Source organism: Bubalus bubalis, chromosome 10 (assembly GCF_019923935.1).
Source record: "Bubalus bubalis isolate 160015118507 breed Murrah chromosome 10, NDDB_SH_1, whole genome shotgun sequence".
In the NCBI taxonomy this organism is placed as follows: Eukaryota; Metazoa; Chordata; class Mammalia; order Artiodactyla; family Bovidae; genus Bubalus; species Bubalus bubalis.
The window spans coordinates 17459854-17484666 of NC_059166.1; the positions used below are offsets into that span (position 1 = coordinate 17459854).

The following is a 24813-nucleotide window of genomic DNA, read 5'->3' on the forward strand; positions in this document are numbered from 1 at the left end:
GAAAGCAGAAGAGAAACTAGAGTAAACTAGAGGTAGGCAGAACAAGAAACGTGACCAGATAACATTGTGAGCTAATAGCAGTGAGGTAGTCCCCAGTGTCTCACATAGGAAATATTCTTAAATGGAAAAGACTCTCTTAAATACAAGTTACCAAAAGATGCTATTTGCATTACTTAATTCATTGTCTTCATCTACCCAACTCTACTCTAAACTCCCAATTCTAGAAACTAAACCAGTAGCCTTTATGAAATCTCTACTGGCTTTCAGCAACAGACTGTCCAATATGGGACCAGAGTATATAGAACGAGAAAACCAACAGTAAGTTCATTTTCATTAGTAAGACTGGAATTGTAAAGTTCTCATTTTTAGGTCACTTTACTCTTCTCTTTTGCTATCTTATTTCCAATTACCTTCTGTTTCCCTAAATTCCTACAATCAGTTCTCAGACTTTTCTTAAGAAATGCTTTAGATACATCTAAGCAGTGAAATAAAGTTCCAATTTTTAAAAACACTTGGTAATTCTTAAAGAGGGACGCAAAGAACAGCTCATAAGATGTGGTTCTTTACCACACTAGAAATTCTTTTTTCCATTACCAAAATAGAGTCAATGATTTTTTTTTTTTTTGTTAGGTCCACATTATTAAAACACACACAAGAAAACTTGCAAGTACAAAGGTTACAGAAATGGTAGGCTATTAAAAATGTTAGACTGTTGTACTAATTAGATTACTAGGGCCTAGAAATGATGTTCTTATGCTTGGCAAGCTGATAATTTTAGGAGTGTCTAAGAAAGAAGAGACTCAATTCCACAGTAGTCAAAATAAACTGAATCTTCTGCTGTTGTCCAATGATGGCAGATGGTGAGGATTTTAACAGGACAAAAAAGTAGTGAAGACAAGGATGCAAAGAACTTATCTCCCTGCATTTCTAGTAACTAGGACACAGCAAAGCAAAATAGAATGAAAGTAGTTTTTAAGGACAGGGTCAATTTTCCACCTTTTGTAATGGCATGCTGTAGATGAAAATATTCTGGTAGAGCAAGATCTAGGTTCCAAATCTGGTTCCTGTACAAACTAAAACTCTGCAGGAGTTTCTGTTCTATTAAACGGGATAGCATCCCCTACCTCACTGGATTGTCATGAGAATTAGCACCTAACAACCTGGCAGACAGTAGGTATTCAATATAGCTTTCTATATGCTCAGTTGTGTCAGTCTCTTTGTGACCCCACGGGCTAGGGCCTGCTAGGGTCCTCGGTCCATGGGATTCTCCACACAAGAACACTGGAGTGAGTTGTCATCTTCTACTCCAGGGGATTACCCTGACCCAGGGATCGAACCCACACTCTATCATCTCCTGCAATGGCAGGCGGGTTCTTTACCACTGTGCCACCTGGGAAGCTTTGCTCTAAACATCTGAGTATACTTAAGCTTTCATTTTCATAAAATGCTGAAACGACAGCTGTGTGGCAAGCTTTAGCTTTAAATAACTCAACTGCATCACATCCTAAGAGAGATAACCTGATTTATCAACATTGATCCCAGAACAAGGCAAATGTGAGAGAGCTCAATTCTGAGAACTGATGATAAATAAAAATAAAACAATTTACATTTAGGATAAAGAGAATTAATGGTAAACAAGTAAGGAGACAGGTAATTCTTCTTCTTTCAAATAAAGCAGAAAATACTTTTGTCAACACATCTCTAGTCAAAACATTATAGAACTGGGATACAGTGTCTTTTAAAAAACAAAAGGAATCAATATATGATCTAACTTGGTCTTTAAGTCAGGAAATGCTTTAAGGGCATAGAAAAGCCTTACATTTGAGCAATAATTTTCCTCTTACTGATAGAACAGTGGGTTCCACATAAAATTATTATTTACCAAATATGGTTCAGAGCTCAGATTACACCTTCCCTGGCATTACCAAGTAATACAGCAAGTATCACAAGCCACAAGGAATTCTAAAAAGAAAAAAAAAACAACTTTTCTTAAAGTTTACTTTAAATGTGTTCACTACTACAACTTTATTTCAGAGGTTGTAAAAGTTAACATGGAAAGAATCTTACTCAAAATAGATGATTTACTTAGAGATGATAAAATAAGTTAAGTTTTGCCAGAAGGCATAATAAAGAGTATTTAAGAATGAGGATTCCCATTCATTAACCCATATGGATAGGCTTTCAGTTTACAGACCATTGAAAGAAACACTTTTCTAGATAAACCATTAATATTGGGGTGTTTTTATTTTATAACCAGATTATCACATTGAAATCTCATTACTCACATAATGTTTCAGTTGATTCTTTTGGATTTTCCAGATATAAACTGTCATTTACAAATAAATGTGCCTCCTCCCTTTCAATAATTACACCTCTTATTTTGTTTTTGGTCTAATTATACTGGCCAGCATTCTCAAGACAATGTTATGTAACAGTAATGCCAGCCAGACCTTTTTTGATTCATGAGTTTTTAAAAGGAATTTAGTATTTCACTAAATACTAAAATAGAAATTCCAGTATTTCACCATTTCTAGTAACAAAATGCTGGCTTCTGGTCTGAGATATATAAAATCTTATATATCTATGTTCATTTCTTTTTGTTTCACTAAGGATTCTTAGTAGAAATAAATGTTGATTTCCCTTCTTTTGATATCCCTCAGGATATTCACATGTCCCATCACCTAATATGACTTAATTTGATTTATTTCTAACAGGAATACCACTCATTTGTAGTATTCTGTTAATGTAATGCTAGATTCCATTTGATTTTATTATGCATTTTTTGCATCAAATTATGTGAGACTGGTGTGTAATCTTCTTTTATGCTCATATTTTATGTTATCTTGGTTTTGTAAAAAGAATATGGAAGCTTACTTTTCCCCCTCCATGTTCTGAAATACATAATTATCTGGTGCTTTTCGTAAGGAAGAGTCTCTCTACCAGTTAAGACCAGAATTTTCATTTGTGGCTCCAGATCCTATCCCTTTTTTTCCTGTTTCTTTGAGAAAACCAACACCTTTTCTTTCCAGTCTCTCACTTCAACCTAAGAATATGTTTAAGTCTTAACCATCTTAAACATTCATTATGCATAAACTCGTACACAAAAATTTTCTTTACTAGTTAAGTCTTGTTCAGCAAGTATTTATTTACAAAGCTATTTATTAAAATTGCTACTCTATTCAAGGCATGAGAATGAACTGCAGTTCCTGCTTTCTGCCTATCCCTAATCCAGTAAGGAACACAAACAGGCAAACAAAAGTCTGCAACAACAATGCAAGGAATAAACAAGCCATGCCAGGCCATCTCTCTCTAACATCTGTGCCTTTCCAAACTTCTCTACTGAGCAGTAATGCTCTGGCCTCAACTTTACTTTAATCTGCCCTCAAGTTTCCTCCCTTGGTAATGGTTTCATTCAAATCAACAAATTCAATAACCTCTTCAGGATCCTTACCTATCATTTTGTAATAACTTTGCTGCTTGATTCACATATTTTTAAAAATAAATACAATCACATCTCCAAACATACTCAGTTAAATTTTGCTTTTTAAAAGAAAGTTCACAGAATATTTTAAGTTTTATTGCATATGTGTGTGCTAAGTCGCTTCAGTTGTGTCCGACTCTGTGATCTGTAGCCCGCCAGCTTCCTCTGTCCAAGGGATTCTCCAGGCAATACTGGAGTGGGTTGCCATGCCCCCTTCCAAGTGATCTTCCTGACCCAGGGATCAAACCTGCATCTCTTGCGTCTTCTGCATTGTCAGGCGGGTTCTTTACCACTAGTGCCACCTAATTTACCATATCATTTTATTTTTATGAAAAACCATTAAGTAAGGTCAGGTACTTATTACTCTCCTTTGCAAGGTTCAGAAAAATTAAGTAATTTTCTGATCATCAGAACTCCAAATAGCAGCAGAGTTAGAGCCAGAAACGTAGTTGTGGCTTTCTAACTTCAGGTCCAGGGCTCCTTCCTCTATAGTTTATTAACTTGACTCATTAATTAAGTACTAACTTGAATGCTTTCTGATCATGCTCTTCTTGAAAACTTTTCTGGTCAACACTGCACATTCTTCTAGTTTCCAAGGTTCCTTGTTTCAGTGCTTCTTGTTTGTCAAAAGGATTTAAGTACAAACTATGACATTTCTTCTTTCACTTCTTCCTCTGGTATCTTATCTACACTTGTAGTACTAATCTAGGGAGAGGCTTCTTTAAGTAGCTGCTTTCTGTTCTGATGAAAATTAAACAATCAGAATCATAGAATTCAATGTTGAAAGGGCCTTAGAGATTTAGTCCAACATCCTTATTTAATAGAAGAAAAACATAAAGTTCAACTCACACAAGTCACTAGCAGGATTTGAATAAAAGTTTAAGACAATATTTGCCTTTTTAAACTTATGAATCATAAAATATACACTTTTACAGCATATTTATATATAGTAAACAGAAAGCAACTAAACAAATTTCAAGAGTAATGATTGGATCCTGTTTCATTTTTGCTAAAGATACTTGTCCATATTTCTAGTATGACAATACTAATGTATGAGTCCATACATTAGTGGACTTTAAGTCACAGAATGGCAATAAAGATAAAACCCATTCAATTTCACAAATTCATGCATTAGTTATCTATCTTCCAGATTTTTAAAGGGGACTTGGGAATCAAAATCATACCACTCTCTACCCTAATGCTTCCCACCTAGGTTGATAACCACAACCTTGTCTACAAGGCAGGAACAGATGCCACTAGACTGTCTGCTGAACACGGCCTAAAATAGGGCCTGGTATGTGGTGAGCACTGAAAACATGTCAGTTACCACTGCTTCTCCAGCAATTACTACTTCTGAATATATTCATATGATTATAAAAACAGCCATACTAATGATTCAGCCACACACACAAGCATCCTGTTAGAGGACCCCCTACCTTACTCCACTCCTTCCAGTCTATTGGCCAGGTTCTTTTTTTAGCGAGCAGAGCCACAATCCTAGTTATATAGGAATACCTTTCCAACCACTCCCAAGCTAGAAGCAGTTTCATATCTCAACATCAGAGTCTACAGGCTCTGAAAATTAAGAGCTTATTCTAAAAGGAAATTTTCCACTGCAACACTTCTAAACTACTAAGCTTGTTTACCCATGATACAGAATACATGAAAAATAAAAGGGCATCTCATGTAAAGCAAGATTTTTTTTCCATCTGAATTGTGCTGAAGTTTAAACTTAAACTCTTCCCCAAACTGGCTTCCCCTCTTCAACTTCCCGTTTTCATTAGAAATAGCAATTTTCTTGTTAACCTGAAAACTGAAATTACCTTTTCTCTTGCTTTCTTTTACTTTTCTCAACTGCTTCAAATTTCATCCATCCAATAACTAACACTCCTCAAAACACCACTCCTAAGACTCTCTTCATTGGATATTACAGTCAACACAGCTCACAATTACTTCTGTAGTTCCAAAATCTAAAAAGTTCTGAAAAGATTTCTTATTAAGTTTCATGTCAAAGCTCATCTGATAGTGGCAAAAATCTGCTTTGAAGTGATGTGAAGCTACTTACAGGCTTTATTTAGCCTACTTACTGCAAACATTTCCATTTTCCACTGCAGAAATACTAGTGTTTAAATACTGGGTGATGCCTCAAACTTTGCTGGGGGTGTTACATAATATACAATATATTCAGCCCAATTCAGGGGTCCTGTTCTTAACTTTCCTTTTGATACTTTCCGTAACACCACTCCATGCATTTCAGCCTTCATATCTGCCACCAAGTCCTACAGGTTCTTTCCAAATACCACAACTGCCAATTCTGCTCCACCCCAACTGCTACCACATTATCCCAGTCGTCCAACTTCGAAATGACCAGACCCACAGCTTATATCCCAGCCATTAAGTCCTTCACATTTGACCAATTACCTATAGTAGAGCAGATTAAGAGAGGTTCCTATATAACCACCCTAAGTATTTCACTGCTTTGCACAAGAACTTAAGAAACTGGAACTGATACATAATAAGAGGGTAAAGACAGTGTCTGTGGTATTATATTTGAACTTCTGTGCACTTTTAAAGTTTAGTTTATCTATAACTGTAAGCTAAGAAGAGGCTCTCTTTTCTCCAACTTGATGAAATTTTAAAAATTGTCTATTTACTCTGTACACAGAGTAAATACACAGTACAGAGAAAACAGACAATTTTGTTAAAACAACAAAAACAAATGAAAAATATACTAGGTTCCTCCCCGTTTATCACTTCAACTAAAACTTCTCAGTGTGGTTTTCAAGGCCTTCTCCAGTTTGGTTTCACTAGAACTGGTACCTTGGACTCCCACTTGGCAGGGAAAAAGCTACATATCGCCTCTCAGAATGACTTGAAATACATAAAACACAGTACATAGGATTACGAAGAAGGCCAGCTTTATTTTAAATGAGTAAAATAAAATCAGTGATCACAAAGAAAATCAATTATACTGAAAATCACCAAGTGTTTTTCAGAATCCATATTTTTGATATACTTATGTATCAGCTTCTTTACTAACACCCAACATGTAAACTCCAGTGGGGTCTAATAACAACTAGTTTTAAAGTAGTAATTTGCATAAACTATATTCTGCTGCTGCTGCTGCTGCTGCTGCTGCTGCTGTGTCGCTTCAGTCGTGTCTGACTCTGTGCGACCCCACAGACAGCGACCCACCAGGCTCCCCCCTCCCTGGGATTCTCCAGGGAGGGAACACTGGAGTGGGTTGCCATTTCCTTCTCCTAAACTATATTCAGAGATAGCCAAAACAGTAAACATAATATTTGTGCTTTTTCTATGACCAATAAAATCACAGCACTGGTAATACTACTGTGCTTTACTGATTAAAATCATAATAGAAGGACAGGTTAAATTTCAGTTACAGGTTATTGTTAGTAACAATATAAAGAGCTTTATTTTTTCATCTAAATGCAGGGACTCCTCTAAGTTCTGTCCTCAGATCCTCTTCAGGGTTTTAGAGTCTAGAGTAAAACCCTATTAAATCTAGTTACTTTAACTTCCCACTAATCCCCACACTCAGAGAAATCTAGCCTTTGTCTAAACATGTTCAACCCTGTTTTCATTCCTGACTATGCTACTGCTCTATCTTAGAATGTCATTTCTCCACCGGATGCTTGTCAAAATCTTAACTACCTTTTCAAAAGCAATTCATGTTGCATCTCCTTTCTGCATTCTTTTTCTACTGCTTCAGCCCACATGGATCCCTCCTTTTCCTAGAACTCCTAATGCACCTGTGGATCAATGCTTCATGACCCAAAATGTAATTATTCTCTTAGAGCTCCACTTCTGTGTCTCTTCATCTAAAGTGTAATCCCTGGGGACACGGGTGACATACTTGTATACAGCAGCACTGCCTATATGTAATACAGGCCCACAGAATGTATTCAGTAAAGAAACTATTCTCCATAAGGGCTTCCCTGGTGGCTCAGATGTTAAAGAATCTGCCTGTAATGTGGGAAACCCAGGATCAATCCCTGGGTTGGGAAGATCCCCTGGAGAAGGGAATGGCAACCCACTCCCATACTCTTGCCTGGAGAATCCCATGGATAAAGGAGCCTGGTGGACTACAGTCCATGGGGTCCCAAAGAGTCGGACAGGACTGAGTGACTAACTTGCTCATTCTCAATAAACCAAGTAGTAGAAGATCATTTCTTTCAAAAGTTTAAGGACCAGAAAATGCATCAAGAGGACTGAAAATTCTACTAAGCAGCAAAAACAGACTCATAAAGGAAGTTTAATATTAATAATTCATCTCAATTAGAACTTAGATAGTCATATTATATTAAAAACTCAGAAACTCATTTACTAGGCAGTGATGAATTCCAAGTAATAAATCAGGGAAAGAGTGCTAAAGCAGACATAAAACAATGATTCATTCAAAAAATACTAAGCATCTACTCTATGCTAGGCACAAATTCAGATTTCACAGATTCAATGGTAAAAAACAACCAAAAAAAAAAAAAAAGATCCTCAAACAAGAATTTACTTTTAGACCGTAGACTAGAATCAGGGACTCCTGATTCTCATTCTGAAACTCTGGAACAAAAAGCAGAACTGGAGGTAAAGTTAGGGTGGAGAAATGTTCTCAGAAGGCAGTAAGTCATATAAAACATTATAAAGAAATAGATTTGGAGCTATTTATATATAATCTACATAGTATATATAAAAATAGCATTAAAAGCTCTATATACATAAAGTCTACATGGAAACAGATTTGGGGATAAGTTTCAATTGTCTTATTTAGAATATTTGTTGCCCAGTAATACTAGATGAATGAGGTATTACTCTACTCACTGATTAATGTTTTAATCACAAACACTTCATAAAGTTTTATTTTTCTTCAGAGAGCCCAGCCAAGTTGCCCCATTTACTTTATATAAAAATAAAAAATTTATCTGTGAATATCCCAGAAGTGGATGGGTGATAGTAGTAACGGTGGTAAATATTACTCTAAGTAATCTTTTTGGAAGGTTCCAAAAGAGGGCAATGGGAATGCGGGTGGGAAACAAGAGACTGCTCTCCACGCATTTCAGTCTCTAGTGCTGATTATGACCAGACAGAAATTACCTTTCTTAAAGGGAAGTTCTCAGACTAATAGCAATGGAATTCAGTGAGTGAGTGAGGGGGGAGGATGAGTGGGTGGGACTGGAATAAATAAAGGAATAGTCTGACAGTGCCATGCTACTAAAGTATCTTGCCCAAAACTCAACCCTCTGCCTCCCACACACTAATATATCTATATGTTAATTACTAATAGTACAGGACTGATTCTGAAGCTAGAAATCTCAAGGCTTTCAATTCTTTTCCTCACCATATACAATCAGTGGCAAAGCTCTACTGATTACTCCCACAAGTGTATCTCGCATTAATCCCCCTTCTATTCCCACAACATCCTTGTTCAGGTCCCTGCTATCTGGACAACTGAAGTAACGCAGTAATCTCTTATCTGATAGCTTACTCCACTCTTAGGTCTTCTAAGCTATATTTCAGAGTGGCAACGAGATTTCTAGTTCCTGAAACACTGCTGGATCATGTCATTTTCCTTCCTAAGAGAGGTAAGAGATTCTGCAGAATTCAACTGCAATGAATTTCAGTAGAAGGTGAAGACATTGACCTAGGGAATAACGGAAAAGAGGCTGGACAGGAAGAAAGGAGACGTAAAGACCAAGAACTTACAACAAAGGAGTTAGAAAAGTTAGATAAAATGCAAGAAGGAACGGGTCCAAGAAAGTCAAATGAATAAGAGGTATAACAATAAAGTTTTAGTTTATTATTTTTATAACAAATAGTTTACAATTTTGTAACAATGAGTAAGACCAAACATTTATTTATGCACTAAGCACTAGGTCAAATGATTTATAATGCATTTGCTCATTTAATGTTCTCAAGAATCCTCAGCTGACGACACACTGGTCTCTCCCAGAGAAAATAAGGATTATTTTATATAGCCCCCCTGTCTTTCCACAACAATGCCTAAAACAGAGCACTAAACAATTTATATTCTGACTATGTTGGTGTCAACAATATCAGAGGAAAGCCATTTTTCCTATAAACTTTACTAATGTTTCCTGGACTAGCACAATATAGACATGTATATACAGATACATACATGGTTTTCCAGGTGGCTGGACAGGCCCTCGTGGCTCAGATGGTAGAGTCTGGCTGCAATGTGGGAGACCTGGGTTTGATCCCTGGGTCGGGAAGATTCCCTAGAGAAGGAAATGGCAACCCACTCCAGTATTCTTGCCTGGAGAATCCCATGGACAGAGGAACCTGGCGGTCTGCAGTCCGTAGGGTTGCAGAATCGGACATGACTGAACGACTTCACTTTCTTTCTTCTTTTCTCAGGTGGGTCAAAGGTAAAGATTCAGCCTGCCAATGCAGGAGATGTGAGTTTGATCACTGAGTTGGGAAGATCCCTTGGAGGAGGAAATGGCTACCCACTCCAGTACTCTTGCCTGGGCAATCTCATGGACAGGGGAGCCTGCATGTTGCAGTCCATGGGTCGCAAAGAGTCAGACATGACTTAGCAACTGAGCATGCATGCACAGATATATACATACACGTACATAAACATACACACACAAAAAACACACACTAGAGATTTGGAAATAAAATACTATGGCTTTCAAAAATAACTGTTCTCCTGGGGCTTAAATATGAATTGGAACAGAAAAAGCTCAGGGTATTTTTGTCTTATAAAGCTCAAAGGAGAAAAGGTATAGGAAAATGTTTTTTAAAGTATGTATAATCATTACTGAAAAGAAACATGGCTTATACCTCTACCATCAACCTGGAAGTGAGGGGGGACTAGGTAAAAGGAAGATCAAAGTTACTTTCTTTTAAAATGTGTATAGGAAATTTCCAATGAGATACTAATTAAACTCTAAGCCCAACCTACTATTTACAACGTATGCTCTGCATACAAGAAGTCTAGGCCAGGTTTAGATTTTGCAATGTGTGTGTCTGTGCACTCAGTTGTGACCAACTCTTTGCAACCCCATGGACTGCAGCACACCAGGCTCCATTTGTCCATGGAATTCTCCAGGCAAGAATATTGGAGTTGGTTCCCTGGTGGCTCAGAGGGTAAAGCATCTGCCTGCAATGTGGGAGACCTGCCTGCTTCTATCCCTGGGTTGGGAAGATCCCCTGCAGAAGGAAATGGCAACCCACTCCAGTATTCTTGCCTGGAGAATCCCATGGACAGAGCAGCCTGGTGGGCTATAGTCCACGGGGTCACAAAGAGTCGGACATAACTAAGTGACTTCACTTCACTTCGCCATTTCATTTCCTCCTCCAGGGGATCTTCATGATCCAGGGATAGAAACTGCATCTCTTGTGTTTCCTGCACTGGCAGGGGGATTCTTTAAAACCACTATTACTATGAAAAAAGAACAAATAACAAGGGGCAAAATGTGTGTGTCACTGACCTTGGGTTAGTAATGTCGCTATGTTTGGGTGTACTTTTCGGGGGTATAATGTTTGCTTGAAAGCATCAGGGCACTACTCAGAAAAGACTTGACCATAATTGACACTCTGGAATCTCAAAAACACACTTTCAAAAGCAAGTAAATCTAACAGCTTTAAACTTTAGTAATGTGTGTGTTCACTCACTCATTCATAAATATTTACAGAGAGCTTACTGTACTAAGGCATTGTACTAATGCTGTAAAACCTTATTCAGTGGGAGAAACTGAAAAATAAACAGAATATCATAATGTAATATGGCAAACCCTGCAACAGGGGAAATAATGTGCTAGAGATAGTTATATTATAAATAAGAACAGATCATTAATTAGCTACAACAGAAAATATCATGCTACTTAAAAAGCATTTTCCAGAATACCTTAACAGGAAGAAAACATATCTGAATGGAACTCAGAGGATATCTTTTTATCAAGTTTGTAAACTGAGGCTCACCCTTTCCCTTTACCAATTTAATTCTGGCTCTAAGTCAAAAGTCTTAAAAAAAAAAAAGTCTCTCTTTGCTATCTATTTTGCATTCTCGTTTTTAATTTTTGTTTTTGATCTGTCTCTCTGGCTATCTGTTTTCTCTACAAAAGAAATGTTGCCTCAGAAAGGCTCTCAGCCACTTAATAATAGTATCAAAACTTGTCTACAATATGCATAAACTTTTTACTTTGCTTACAAAGATTTAGGACAAAGCTCTCAGAATTAATAAGGCACATGTGTCTATACTACTATTATAGCCATCTAGTTATCAAATAAGCATGATTAAATACACATTACAATAAACACATATCTCCCCAAATTGTCTCCCAATCACATGATTTCTGGTGCATTCAATGTGAGATAAGGCAACAGTGTTAATAAACAAAACAATCCAAATTTTCACAAAGTTTTTCATGTGCTGGGATAATCATGTTTTTTGCTAATAAACCTTAAATAACAGCATAGTAAAAAGAAAAAGGTTATAGGTAAAATTTTTAATAAATATCACTGTAATTTCTCATACATCAACTCAACTGATGATTCTAATTTCTATTTCCAGCCTGAATTTCTTGCTTGAATTCCATTTTGTATTTCAAATTACCTACTTGACAGGTCCAGTTAAATGTCTAGTAGGCCTTTCAAAGTTAACAAGTCCAAACAAAAACCCTCTTGATTGTCCAGCCGAACTTGTTACTTCACTGTCTTCCCCAACTCAGTCAACAGCGACTCCGTACTTTCAAATGCTTGGGCCAAAAATCTCTGAGTACTCCTTGACTGCTCTTTTATGCCTCAGATCCAATTCATCAACATATCCTGCCTGCCATTTAGGGTTTGTAACATATCCAAAACCTGCCCTCTTCATGCCATTTCCTCTTGTTACTGTGGTCCAAGCCACTATCAGCTCTCATTTAGATAACTGCAGTAATTTCCAATATGGCTTCCCTGCTGACATCTTTGCCCTGCCCTTAGAGTTTATTCCACAAAGAGCTGCCACAGTAAATCTTTAAAAAGGGAAGTTACCATCAGTTAACAGTTTAAATAAGAAAAACCATATGACCGTATCAATTGACATAGAAAAACCACTTGAAAAATTTCAATACCCAGTCATGATAAAAACTCAAATGAGGAAAAGACAGGCACCTACAAAAAACCTACAGCTAACATGTACTTAATGGTGACAGACTTAATGCCTTCCCCTAAGATCAGGAATAAGACTAGCTTGTCTAATCTCCCCATGCCTACTAAACATAGTACTGAAAGTATTTATCAGAGCAGTAAGGTCAGAAAAGGGAATAAAATTCACTGGAAAAGAAGAAACGTAACTGTCTGTATTCACAGATATATTAGAAAACTCACACAAAAAAATTACTAGAATTTATTAGTTTAGCTAAGTCTCAGGATACTGAATCTACTCACAGAAATCAACCACATTGTTATAAACTATGATAAACAACTAGAAACCAAAATTTAAAACACAGTATCATTTATGACTGCTAAAAAAAAAAAAAGTGCCTAGGTACTAATCTAGCAAAACATATATAAAATGTGTGTCCGTTAGAAGCTATAAAATGCTGATCAAAGAAATTAGACAATCTAAATATAAGGAGAGATAAACTCTGTTTATGGATTGAAAGACTTAACAAAATTAAAATATAAATTTCCCCTAAATAGATCTAAGGATTTAATGAAATTCCTACCAAAATTCCAGCATTTTTTTTAATAGATCCTAGATTTTACATGGAAAGGAAATGGAATAGTTAAAAACAATTCTGAAAAAGAAGAATTAGGGAAATTGTTTTAGGACTTACCATACAGCTATGGTTATCAAGAAAATGAGATACTAGTACAGGGATAAACACAAACATCAATGGATCAGAATAGAGAATCCAGAAGTAGACCATCACAGCACAGCCATCTGATTTTTGACAAAGTTGCAAAATTAATTCAGTGGAGGAAGGGTAATTTTTTTTCAACAAGTGGTCTTGCAACAGCTGATCATTTCACAGACAAAAAATGAAATTCAATCTAAACTTTATACCTTTAAGTGAAAATTATGTAAAAATGGATCACAGATCTACATATGCAAGATGTAAAGCTTTTCAGAAAATTTTTAGAAGAAAACAGGAGAAAATCTTTGGAACCTAAAGTTAAGGAGATATTAGACTTGATAACAAAAGAACAATTCATAAAAAAGATAAATTAGACTTCATAATTTCTTTTTCTTTGCAAAAGCCTCCATTAAGAAGATGAAAAGATAAGCTACAGACCAAGAGAAAATATTTGCAAATCACATATTTGACAAAGTGTTTCTATCCAGAATATATAAAGAACTCATTAAACTCAACAAGAAAACAATCACATTAGAACATAAGCAAAAGACCTGAACAGACACTTCACAGAGGATATACAGACATCAAACAAGCACGTGCAAATACATTCAACACCATTAGGGAACTAGAAACTAATGTTACAATGAGCTATCACTAAATATCTATTAGAATGGCTGAAATAAAAAATATCCTGACAGTATCAAATGCTGACAAGGATGCAGAGAAATTGTATCTCTTACACACTGATGGTGGGAGTGTAAAATGGTTCAGCCATTCTGGAAAAGTGGCAGTTTCTCATAGAGTTAAATATATATTTATCATACAACCCAGCAACTGTACTCCAGGGGACTTATCCTAGAGAGATGAAAACATATTTTACCTGCAAAACTGTTCACAGCAGCTTTGTGTTTATAGCCACAAACTAGAAACACAAAAGTCCTTCAGCCAATGACTGAACTAATTGTGGTATACCATACAATGGTGCCCTTCCAACTTCCTCCCTGGAGAAGGGAATGACAACCCACTCCATTATTCTTGCCTGAAGAACACCATGGACAGAGGAGCCTGGCGGGCTACAGTCCATGGGGTCTCAAAGAGTCGGACATGACTGAGCAACTAAAACACACACTCACAAAAGTATACTTCTTAGAATTAAAATGGAATGAACCACTGATACAAGAAACAACTAGAATGGATCTCAAGGGTATAATGCTGAGGGAGAAAAGCCAATCTCAAAAGGTCACACAATGTATGATTCCATTTTTATAACACTCTCCAAGTGACAAAATTACAGTGATGGAGAAGAGATCAGTGGTTAAGGCTGGGTAGTACAGAGGAGTTTCTTTGTGCTGATGGAATAGATCTAGTTCTGTATCCTGACTGTGAGGATTATATGAATTTACATAGATGAAAATAATATAGAATTACACACACATAGCCACACTCAAATCATATTCTAACAAGTGAGAGGAGGGGAAAAGGCAAATAGCTCATGTTTTAAAACCCTTCAGTGGCTTCTAAGCTCATCCTAAATACTAAAATCCCTACGACAATCTAAAGGCACTACATGAAAAGCACATACTCACTAGGATCTCATCTACACTTCTCCCACTGTCAACTCCAACCACACTGGTCTTCTTGCTCTTAGAACATGGCAGGCATGCTCCCACCTCTCTATTTCGAAAGTTTTCTCTTTATTACTTCACTCAGATACCTGCTCAAATGTCATCTAATCAGAGAAGACTTCCCAGCTGTTACCACTCCCCCCACACATAAAGTGATGTCTTCTTCTTCTCTCTCTATAGGACCATAAAACCATAAACAGAACTCAAATATCTTCCTCACCTGTGCCCCTGGCATGTTCTTGTATTGATGATTGGCAGGCATTACACTTTGCACCCAGGTACTCAAGCCAGGGCGTGTGAGATTCTTACCTTACTTCACACTCAGTATGCTCAAATTCATCACCCACTCTTCTCCTTAATTACAGCCTTAACTCATCTCTTCATCAATTCTCAAATAATGGTTATAAAGCTACCTCTTCCACCCCACCCCCAGCTCCTAAATATTCTCTACTCTAGAGCCAGAGAAATCTTTCTAGAATGTTAATTTAAGCATTCCATCATTTATGGGATGAAGTCAAATCTACTTTATAGAGTATACAAGTATTTTCATGCTCTTCTCACTTTCCACCTCACTTCCGATTAACCCACGACTGGTACCTAATACACTGTACTGAGTAGGCGTGTCCTCTCCTACCTCCATCCTTTACACATGTTGTTCTGACTGAAATGGCTTTGCTTCTCCCAAATTCTCCTCTTCTTGCCTATCTGGCACACAGATTGTGTCACTTTTCCTAGGAAGAACTCCCTCTCATATCTTTCCTTCCCTCACAGGGTCGGACACTCCCTCCTGTAGATCCCTGACGTGTTTTACATCTAACCTGGTCACTGCATTTGCTAGAGTACTATACTAGTTTGTATACCTATCCCTTGAGGGCAAGGACTTATCTTACCCATCTTTCCAATCTCACCACCTAGCAAAGTACCTGGCACACAAGCAGGACTCAAAACTAATTCAAAACTACTGGATAGGTGAATTAGGTTGACTCAGGGTGAAAGGATGAATCACGCAAGACTTCTTGGGTTAGTCAGCTGTTGTGCACAGGTGTATCATGGAAGGCATATGAAACAAACTCTATGGAGTTTCTATTCTTTTGGTCATGTACTACCCTACAGAAGTTGAAGTACTGATTCCGCAGCTTGGTTAGGCTAAGATCACCAGTTCCATTTTCCTGTGAACCAGTTTCCTTCCTCAAAAGAATACAATGGATTTATTTCATTCACAAAGCTACCGCAAGGGCTCTGAACCGTCATCCTATAAATTCACACCGGTGTTCACGAAGAGAAGGAGGGTGTCTCACTCAGGGCAACCCTCACCTCAGCTAGAAAAATCTCAAGAAAAAGAAAAATCAAGCTCAACCAACAGGTGTCAATAATTTTCATATGTAAAAAAGAAGAATTGGCTTTGTGGAAATTGAAAGTTTTTTTGAAACCTCATTTCCACGTTTATTTTTCCATTTCCTTTGAAAATCATCATAAAGCAGCAAACAGCACTTAGGGAAGTACAGTTCAGGTTCACACTTGTCACAAGGTAAACACCAAATTACTCTCAATGCAAATACACAGTGCCTGATGTTCAACTTTTGATGACAGTGATCCCTTAAGATATCTTGAGAACTTTTTCTCTTCAATTCTAGTAACTACTTAACTGTGACCCCTACATACATCAGCTTGTGTCCCAAAAAGTAGATGCTCATGTTTATCTGGTCATCAATAGTCTTTTAAAAAGTAACCCAAGCAATTTTACCACAATGTGCTCAATGAATTAAAATGCAACACATACCCTGTTCTGAATTCCTTTTAAAAAGTAGATTTTCTTGTCTATATTACTATCTTCTCTGTAACTATTTTCTAGTGATAACTCACCACCAATAAAAGCTGATGAAAGGAAAATGTTAGTATAAGCATAACTGTGTAATACAAGTATACTACTAATCTGTTAAATATTATTTATACAAATAGCAATTAATACTCATTAGTAGAGCAAAATATTCTACAACCACCACCAGTTTGATGAATTAACATAAAAAACTTTTAGAAAAAATCAAAGCAAAAAAATCAGTCAATCTAGTAATAAACATCAGGAAATTTAGCACTAAATCTTTTCTGAATGTGAAATATGGACACAGAAAATAATATTGAATTTAAAAAAATATTGGTGATGTTTTAGTTCATCCTTGGTCTAAAGAGTTACTGTAAATTAAATAATAAAGAAGTTACTTCCCTTTTATTTTACTTGTTGAGAAAAATGAACTGAACAAGTATCCTGAAAGAAAAACCTAACCAAACTAAATTCCAAGAGTAAAATTGCTTCCCATTATTTAAGTATAGTTAACTAAGTGAAAATTTACTTTTTTGCACTTTTTTACCTCAATAATCCACTGTCATCTGTTATTCTCCCAGAATCTGTCTTCTGCTCTAGCCAAATAGACAAGTTAAATGATCAGATCAACCCCCCAGAAACTCTGAAGTTTCTGATAATAGCACTAATCTCTAGAATATACCTCAGTATGTGATATATTGCTTTTGACTTACTATTAACATTGTGGCAAGTATGGGCAGGGGCTGGTTGCAGGGGTCACAAATTTTCTTTAACAGATGGATTCTTTCCGAATCATTTTATTAAAAACAATCAGCATTCATATATTTCCACAGAGTAAATCCTACACTTTGTTACTCTTGTTTCTCTCTGTGGGACCGTTCCAACCTCTACTTTATTATTTGGCTTCTGAGGCTTGTACAAGGACTGTATTTTATTTTTTTTCTTAAGTGAAACAAGAATGCCATTGTCTTTAATAAGGCAATTAAAATATTACAAATTCTTAAAATGCCCTTATCTATGTTGTACCTGTTTGTGGATAAATCAAGACTTTCTTTCTGAAGCCACTCAAGCTGACACCTTGTAGTAGTATCCCTTTCCAGTGGTAGGTTTTGTTACAGTTCAAAACAAGCAAAATCCCACAACAGTATAAAAATATTCAATTGCAGGTATTTCTAGATCATTTCTAAAACAAATTTGAATATCAAACAATTTGTTTCTATAAATCTTCAAAAAAATTTTGGCTTTTTTTAAGCCAAGAAATAATTTATATAAATGACTAAAGATCTTAGACCTTAGGGAAGTTTTCAGTTTTAGGAAAGCTAAAATTATTACTGTATTCATTAGGCCGAGAATAACTTGCCACAGAACAGGAAAAAGTTGACTGATGCTAAGATTTAAACATCTGAAAAATGATTACTGGTAAGGGTGGGGTGGGGTGGGATGTTTTCCCTTTTCTGTAAAAACACCAATACTCTCCACATCATAAGAATGTAAGAAATTGATTGAGCCATTTAATTTATAATGTCAGTATAAATCTACAGTTTCATTGAAATTGCCTTAGAGAGACAAACAAGAGAGAAACTTGTCTTTTAAAGGTTGGTTAAGAGTGTAAAATTATGCCTGAATTATTTTTTCTACTCTGCTTTAAAAATTGCTATTCACTTTTTTACTTTAATGTCAATAACTTCATATGAATAGGTTCACAAATACTAATCTAGTTGTAAATAACTGATTTCTTTTCTTCCTTCTAATCTCTAGGATCTTTTTTCAAACTTTTGGCTAAACTGAAAAAAAAAAAAAAAAAAAAAAAGGCATTCGGAAGACTCTGTGTGAACCTCAGTCTGTGCTTAAAACAAGAGATTTAAAGGCTTAAGTCCAGCGCAAGCACTTTTCAAAATCAGAAGGTGATTACTACCAAAAAGAGCTGTGATAAGAAAGGAACACTATCACTAAGAGTCGTTCAGCACTGAACACAAAGCATTTCTTGAGCTCCAAAGCACAGGCCAGGCACTGAAGATATGGTGAAGTCAAGCCTGAAAGGAAAATGAGACATGGTCTGTCCTTGACAAACTCAGTTGAGTGATTTCCCAGGCTAAAAATGAGAAACAAATAACTGCAATGTGATCGACCATTCCACTCTTTCTTCAAAAAACGTATCCACAATTAGCATTATTTTCTCTTTGTAAAGTTTTCCTTAATATTTTGTGAATACTTTGGATTACTCCCATCACACAATAAAGGCATAATAATTAAAGAAAAAGTGAACATTTATTGAATACTTAGACTGCGCTAAACGTTTCACGGTGTTTTTTATCTACTTCTCAAAATGCTGATATCCAGCTCATTAATAAGATCTGTCACCATGTTTCTTCATCATAAAGACTAGATTTACTCCTGACAGCATACTGATTCAACAACATGTACAAACTCTCCAGAAAGTTTGACTACAAATTACAGCTGAGTTTTAATTAACCTTTCTACCAGAGAAGAGTGGTAACTGTTCAGATACAATGTGTATTAAACGATGTCCCCCACAGGGCTGTGAAAGCTTCTTGGAAGGGTCACCAACTTCAACTATGTCTGTTTTATAATATAACTCCAGATAAGCAACAGACAAAAAAGTTCCAATTTATCAAGCCCCTTCTATAAATTAGATAATTTACACAAAATGTATAATTTATCATAACCTTATAGATACACTCATTTTACAGAGATGAAAATAAGCTCAAAGAGGCTGAGAAACTGTAGTTGATCTCAAATCACAAAGCTATTAAGCAGCAAGATCAGGATGCAAACCAGTATAGCAGACTCCAAGTTTTCTATTGAGCCAAAAAGCAGCTTTCTGAAGCACTACCAACCCCAAACTGCTATTAATTAAAACTCCGAAGTATAAACATAATGTCGTTCCCAAGTTATGAAATATATTCTTAAAAAAAAAAATTATGTATGGGAGTTTTTGTTTCTGAAATCAAATATAATATCCATTATGCAGTTTTCAAAAGAGCAGATAGGCAATGTCTGTTCCCCAACCCCCTTTTCTGTCTTACGTTTCTCCACAGTACTTTTCTTTCCCAGACACACTTGATTTTCCTCATTTATTATGTCTTCCACTATTAAAATGTAAACTACATGAGGACAGAAATCCTGTCCATGTTATCCACTGCTGTCATCTCCAATATCTCCAAAAGCCCTGGCACATAGTAAGTGCTCAATAAATATTTGTGAAACAATAGAAAACTTGACACCCAGTAGGTATTCAACAAATATTAGTTTCTCTTTTCTTTTACTCTGTAGGAAATACTAAAAAGGTTAATGTTAAGATATTAAAGGCCAAAAGAAATTTACCACTTCCTTGATACCAAATTTTGAGCTGAAACAGATTAGAAATCCAATAGAATTTCTTGTTAAAGTAAAATGTTAAGGCAAATCAACAAAAGACACATTCAGCAAAGTTTGATTTAGCAAGCATCCTCTATTGGGGTCTACATAAATTATATTTCAAACAAAGCACTTTTTAAAGTGCCAAAACTTAAATCAATTTTCATAGAAATCCTTTGTTGAAATTAATATTCACAATTTTAATTTGTGGCAATTCTGACGTCTATCTCCTTCCAAAACATCAACTTCTCAGCTGACACATTTTACTGTGCTTTTTAACAGGACCCCATTCCTTTAGAGGATTCAGAAATTAGAAACTAAACATATTTTATAAAATGAGTCAATAAAAATCAGTCTAAATGAAATGAGCAACTTTAATGCTGAAGGCTAGTATTAAGTACTACTTAATACCAAACAATGTGTTTTAAGGAATGGAATACTTAGAAAAACTAAGAAAAAGAGAGCCATTCTTAATCTCTGCCTCTGTCAAGATCACAGCCAAGTTTAGTAGTTAGTTAACTAAAGGGAACAGGGGCTTCCCTGGTGGCTCAGATGGTAAAGAATCCACCTACAATGCAGGAGACCTGCGTTTGATCCCTGGGTTGGGAAAATCACCTGCAGGAGGGCATGGCAACCTATTTCATTATTCTTGCTTGAAGAATCCCATGGACAGAGGAGCCTGGTGGGCTATACAGTCCATGGGGTAGCAAACAGTCAGACATGACTGAGTGACTAAGCATATCACAAAGGGAACATAAAGCACAGTACTGGATACCCCTGAGTACTTACTCAGGGATTTTAGCTTTCTGATTAAGTCAGTGTCCTTGGTTCAGTGGTCAAGAATCTGCCTGCCAATACAGGAGATGCAGGTTCAATCCCTGGGTCAGGAAGACCCCCCTGGAGAAGGAAATGGGAACCCACTCCAGTATTCTTGCCTGGAGAATTCCATGGACAGTGGGGTCTGGCAGACTACAGTCCATGGGGGTCACAAAAGAATTGGACATGACTTAGGGAGTAAACAACACTCTGTCATTCACCATAAAAAAATGAAATCTTAAAATACTATATAAGTATTCTGGAAATACAAGCCAGAGGCAAAGAAATAAGAACATATGAATACATATGTTTAGACTTCATATGATTTCAGTCACCAAATCCTTATCATCTTAATACAGAGGATTAAAAATTACTTACTACTAGCATTCCAGCATTAAAGTTATGCATTTCATTTAGACTCTCATTTTGATTTTTATTGGCTCATTTAAAAAAATATGACACACAGATTGTGAGAGTCCATCAAAAGATTCAGACCAAACCTTCTTAGAGCAGTTCAGCATGATCACTTTCCTGTGCTTGGCACCCACCACCATTCACATCTCCATTTTCCTAGTTGCCTAAAATTGTTCATCTAATCCTCTACTAGCATCTTAGCCCCTATCCTCTTCCTCATTACTATTTTGCCCCATTTTCACATTTGCCTCTGTTATTATCTCATAATCCTTCTATTTTACAGAGTCCCCATCTTAGATGGATCAAATCAAGATGACCTAAGTGACATAATGGAAAAGTGCTACTATTGTTCTCCTTTGGGTCATGGGAGCCTGGCCAGGTAGAGATACAAAGGAACTGAAGCTTTCCTGAATTATAGTTTAATTCACAAATTTTATATGTTATAAAGATCATCAGGAACTTTTTCCCCAAAACATCTACAACAATGTAAAACATTGCCTTTTAACGTATGTTGATAATTGTTAAAGAAATAAAATTTTAGTCTTGAGTGTATACAATTAAAAACGCTGTTTCAGAAAATTCACACATTCCTCATGGGACTTTTTTGGCACGGAAACCCACAAAGTTTCATGTAAATGGTGTACATTACACCTATTTTGCACAGTGCCATATGTTCATAGATACATATGTCGATTTTATCCTAAATAGTATTTTGAGAAAAGAATTTTCCTTACAGAGAAATGTACAGAAGTATAATAAATTTTTATTTCTGTCAAGACAGAAGACTAATCATTTTAAGACAGTTACCCAAGTGTAATGTGTTACTAATACTAAATGAGCAATACTCAGTAATAATGTAATTGGGGATCTGAGTAATTTTTACTTTGTAGTTTAAAAACCTCCTGATTTCATTAGATGCAATAATTATATGCAAGTTTTAAATAATATCATTAGTTGAAGGCAAGTGCTTCTTTTCAGTAAAGAGAGGACCAAATATAGGTGTTATTTCAATCAGACCAGATTAAGTTAAAACATTTTTCAGAAAATTTCTATCAGATGAGAGAGGCTGTTTACACACTTAACAAGTTACAAAAGCACAGGTCGCACTGTTTGACAGTTCACTAAAGAGAAGTGAAAGGCACGCATTTCATCAGTGTTCCCTGAGAATAGTGTTGAACTCAAAAAAAGGTATTCCACTTGCCCAAAAGAAAAATGAAGTAACACAGTATATGCAGTAGATGACTTACTCATCCAATTAACACATTCAACTTTCAGTTGATCCTTTAAAGACTTAAATATTAAGCACCCTCTATCAGAAACTAATAAGATTTAAGGGGGGGGGGGGACAACAGAAGTTCTGAATCACTGGAATTTTTATTCTATTTCCTGTTAACACGCTGATAGTGCCATCATTCAATATATTCGTTCCATACACTTTTTAAAAAAAGCTATAGATCCTTTTTAAACTTGACCCTTTTAAAATTTGTAACTCATTTATCTAACAATTCCTCCCATTGTTTCTAATTTAAGTGCTCAGCCAAAGAGCACAACAAGATGAAAAGCATGTCTGTCTTTATTAGAAAATGTAATGGTTTCAAAATCTAAAGTTTCAAACTGGGATTAAAATCAAGCACGATTTCACTGTTACAAGGAATTCAGTTCTTTTTAAAAAGGTGTCAATACTCTGCCACTGTACGAGGAGTGTGGTAAGCAGTAGTAGTGTAAAAACTGAAAGCAAAATTCTGTTCCATGCCCACCAAAATTCCCGGCCAAATCCGAAATTGCATAATGAGCAACATACTCTTTAGAGTGAGCTAAAGCACAAAGTGATTCCTTTCATAAAAATGTGAATCAACCTGACCTTAAAGTCTGACACTTTTACAAACCTACCTAAAACAGACAAAATGGATGCAAAATTATACTGCCTCACTGTTGCCTCAAATACGACCTTAGTGTTCAAGAACTTTCCAATGAAATAGAGCACTCAAAACAGCCTCTTACTGGCGACTCGAAATTCACGGACTCCTGAGAAACCCCGGGAAGCTGCAAATTCCCTCCACCCTCCTGGAAACCCCTCTTATCAGAAACATTTGAAGAATTTCTCCACAACAATTAAGCTGACTTGAAGAATGGAAACCTAACATCTCAAATATACTATATATGGAATGAAACATGGCCAAACACATAAATACGAACGCACACGGTCTCTGACACTGTGGTACACTACCCTGCTCGGGCCATCCCACAGCATCAGCCACAGAAAGATACACCTGTCACCTGTTCGGCGATACCCAGACCCTTCCAGCCTTCCTGCCACAACCACAGTCTTAGGGTTTGAGACTGATCGGACAGAAAGCTAGAATTATCTATCCACTGAAATCTAGGGGCCGCAAGTTCCCAGAGGGGCTGGCTCCCCACTTGAAAAAAAGCTGCAGAAAACCAATATTGGAAAGGGAAACGACGATCTCCCCTCCACTAGCACCACCAGATTCCCTTGGTCTTTCCCTTCGCCCCGAAGTCATCTTGATTCGGGCCACGACTCTCCCCCAAAAGCGTTCTCCTCCCCCCACCCCCCATCTCACACATGCCAAAGGGGCGGACCGGGGGGCACCCGTGCAGGCAGGGGCCCTCCCCACCCCCCTGGCACCCTCCCCCACCCGGGGCTCTCCCGGCGCCCGACTCCAATGAATCTCCCCCTCCCCCTACACACTTACTCCCCCGAGCCCAGGCCCGGCCCGATGCTCCCCACCCCCGGCCGCTCAGGAGGACTTGGGGGGGCCTCCCTCTCTACCTCGCCACTGGGGAAGGAAGGAGGCGGAGGAGAGGAAGAGTGAGAGGAAGAAGCGGACGCCCCGCAAGGGCCTCGCGAGTCGGCAGAGTCCCTTCCAGATGAAGGGGGGGCTGGTGCGGAGAAATGAGGGGAGAGCCGGGACTGGGGGGTCCCGCCGAGGCCCGGCAGCGCTGTCCGCTTACCCTTCGCCGCCGCCGCTTCCCCCTCCTCCTCCTCGGCCGCCGCCGCCGCCGCCTCTCCCACTAGGGCAGCCGTCTCCACCGTCGCCGCCGCCGCCGCCTCCACCACAGCCGCCGCCAGCGCCGCCGCCGCCTCCGATTCCACCCGGCAGGGGGGACACCTCAGCCCTCCCTCCCTCCCCGCTCAGCCCCTCCGATCGGCCGCCGCCGCCGCCAACTCCCTCCGGCCGCCGCCGCCGCCGCCGCCGCTCGTGGCTGAGGGGGAGGGGAGGGGGGTCGGGCTGGGTCGCCCCGCCGGCGGCCGCTGCAGATCAAAAACGATGGCTGGGTGGCGTCGCCGCTCCCCGTTTCTCCGCTCCAGCTCGCTCGGCCTCCCTACCTCCCTCGGCCCCCACCCCCCGCGCGCTCGCCTGCCCTCCCCCCACCCCCCCAGCTCTCGCTTGCTCTCGCCGCGGCTCCGCCAGCCCAGTGCAAATCAAAATACTGTCA

At 37.8% G+C, this 24813-nt stretch overlaps 1 protein-coding gene across 3 annotated transcripts in view; it reads right to left on the reverse strand.

Moving 5' to 3' along the window:
• TAB2 (TGF-beta activated kinase 1 (MAP3K7) binding protein 2) overlaps nt 1-24431 on the reverse strand; it is an 84502-nt gene extending 60071 nt beyond the window's left edge. For 2 of the 3 annotated variants that reach the window (XM_025294417.3, XM_025294420.3), the window contains exon 1: nt 24328-24419. The gene's annotated coding sequence lies outside the window, so the exon portion shown is untranslated. Of the gene's footprint in view, nt 1-24327 lie in introns of all 3 variants that reach the window. The other variant, XM_044924118.2, reaches the window with a different exon arrangement.
• Nucleotides 24432-24813: the final 382 nt, after the last annotated feature.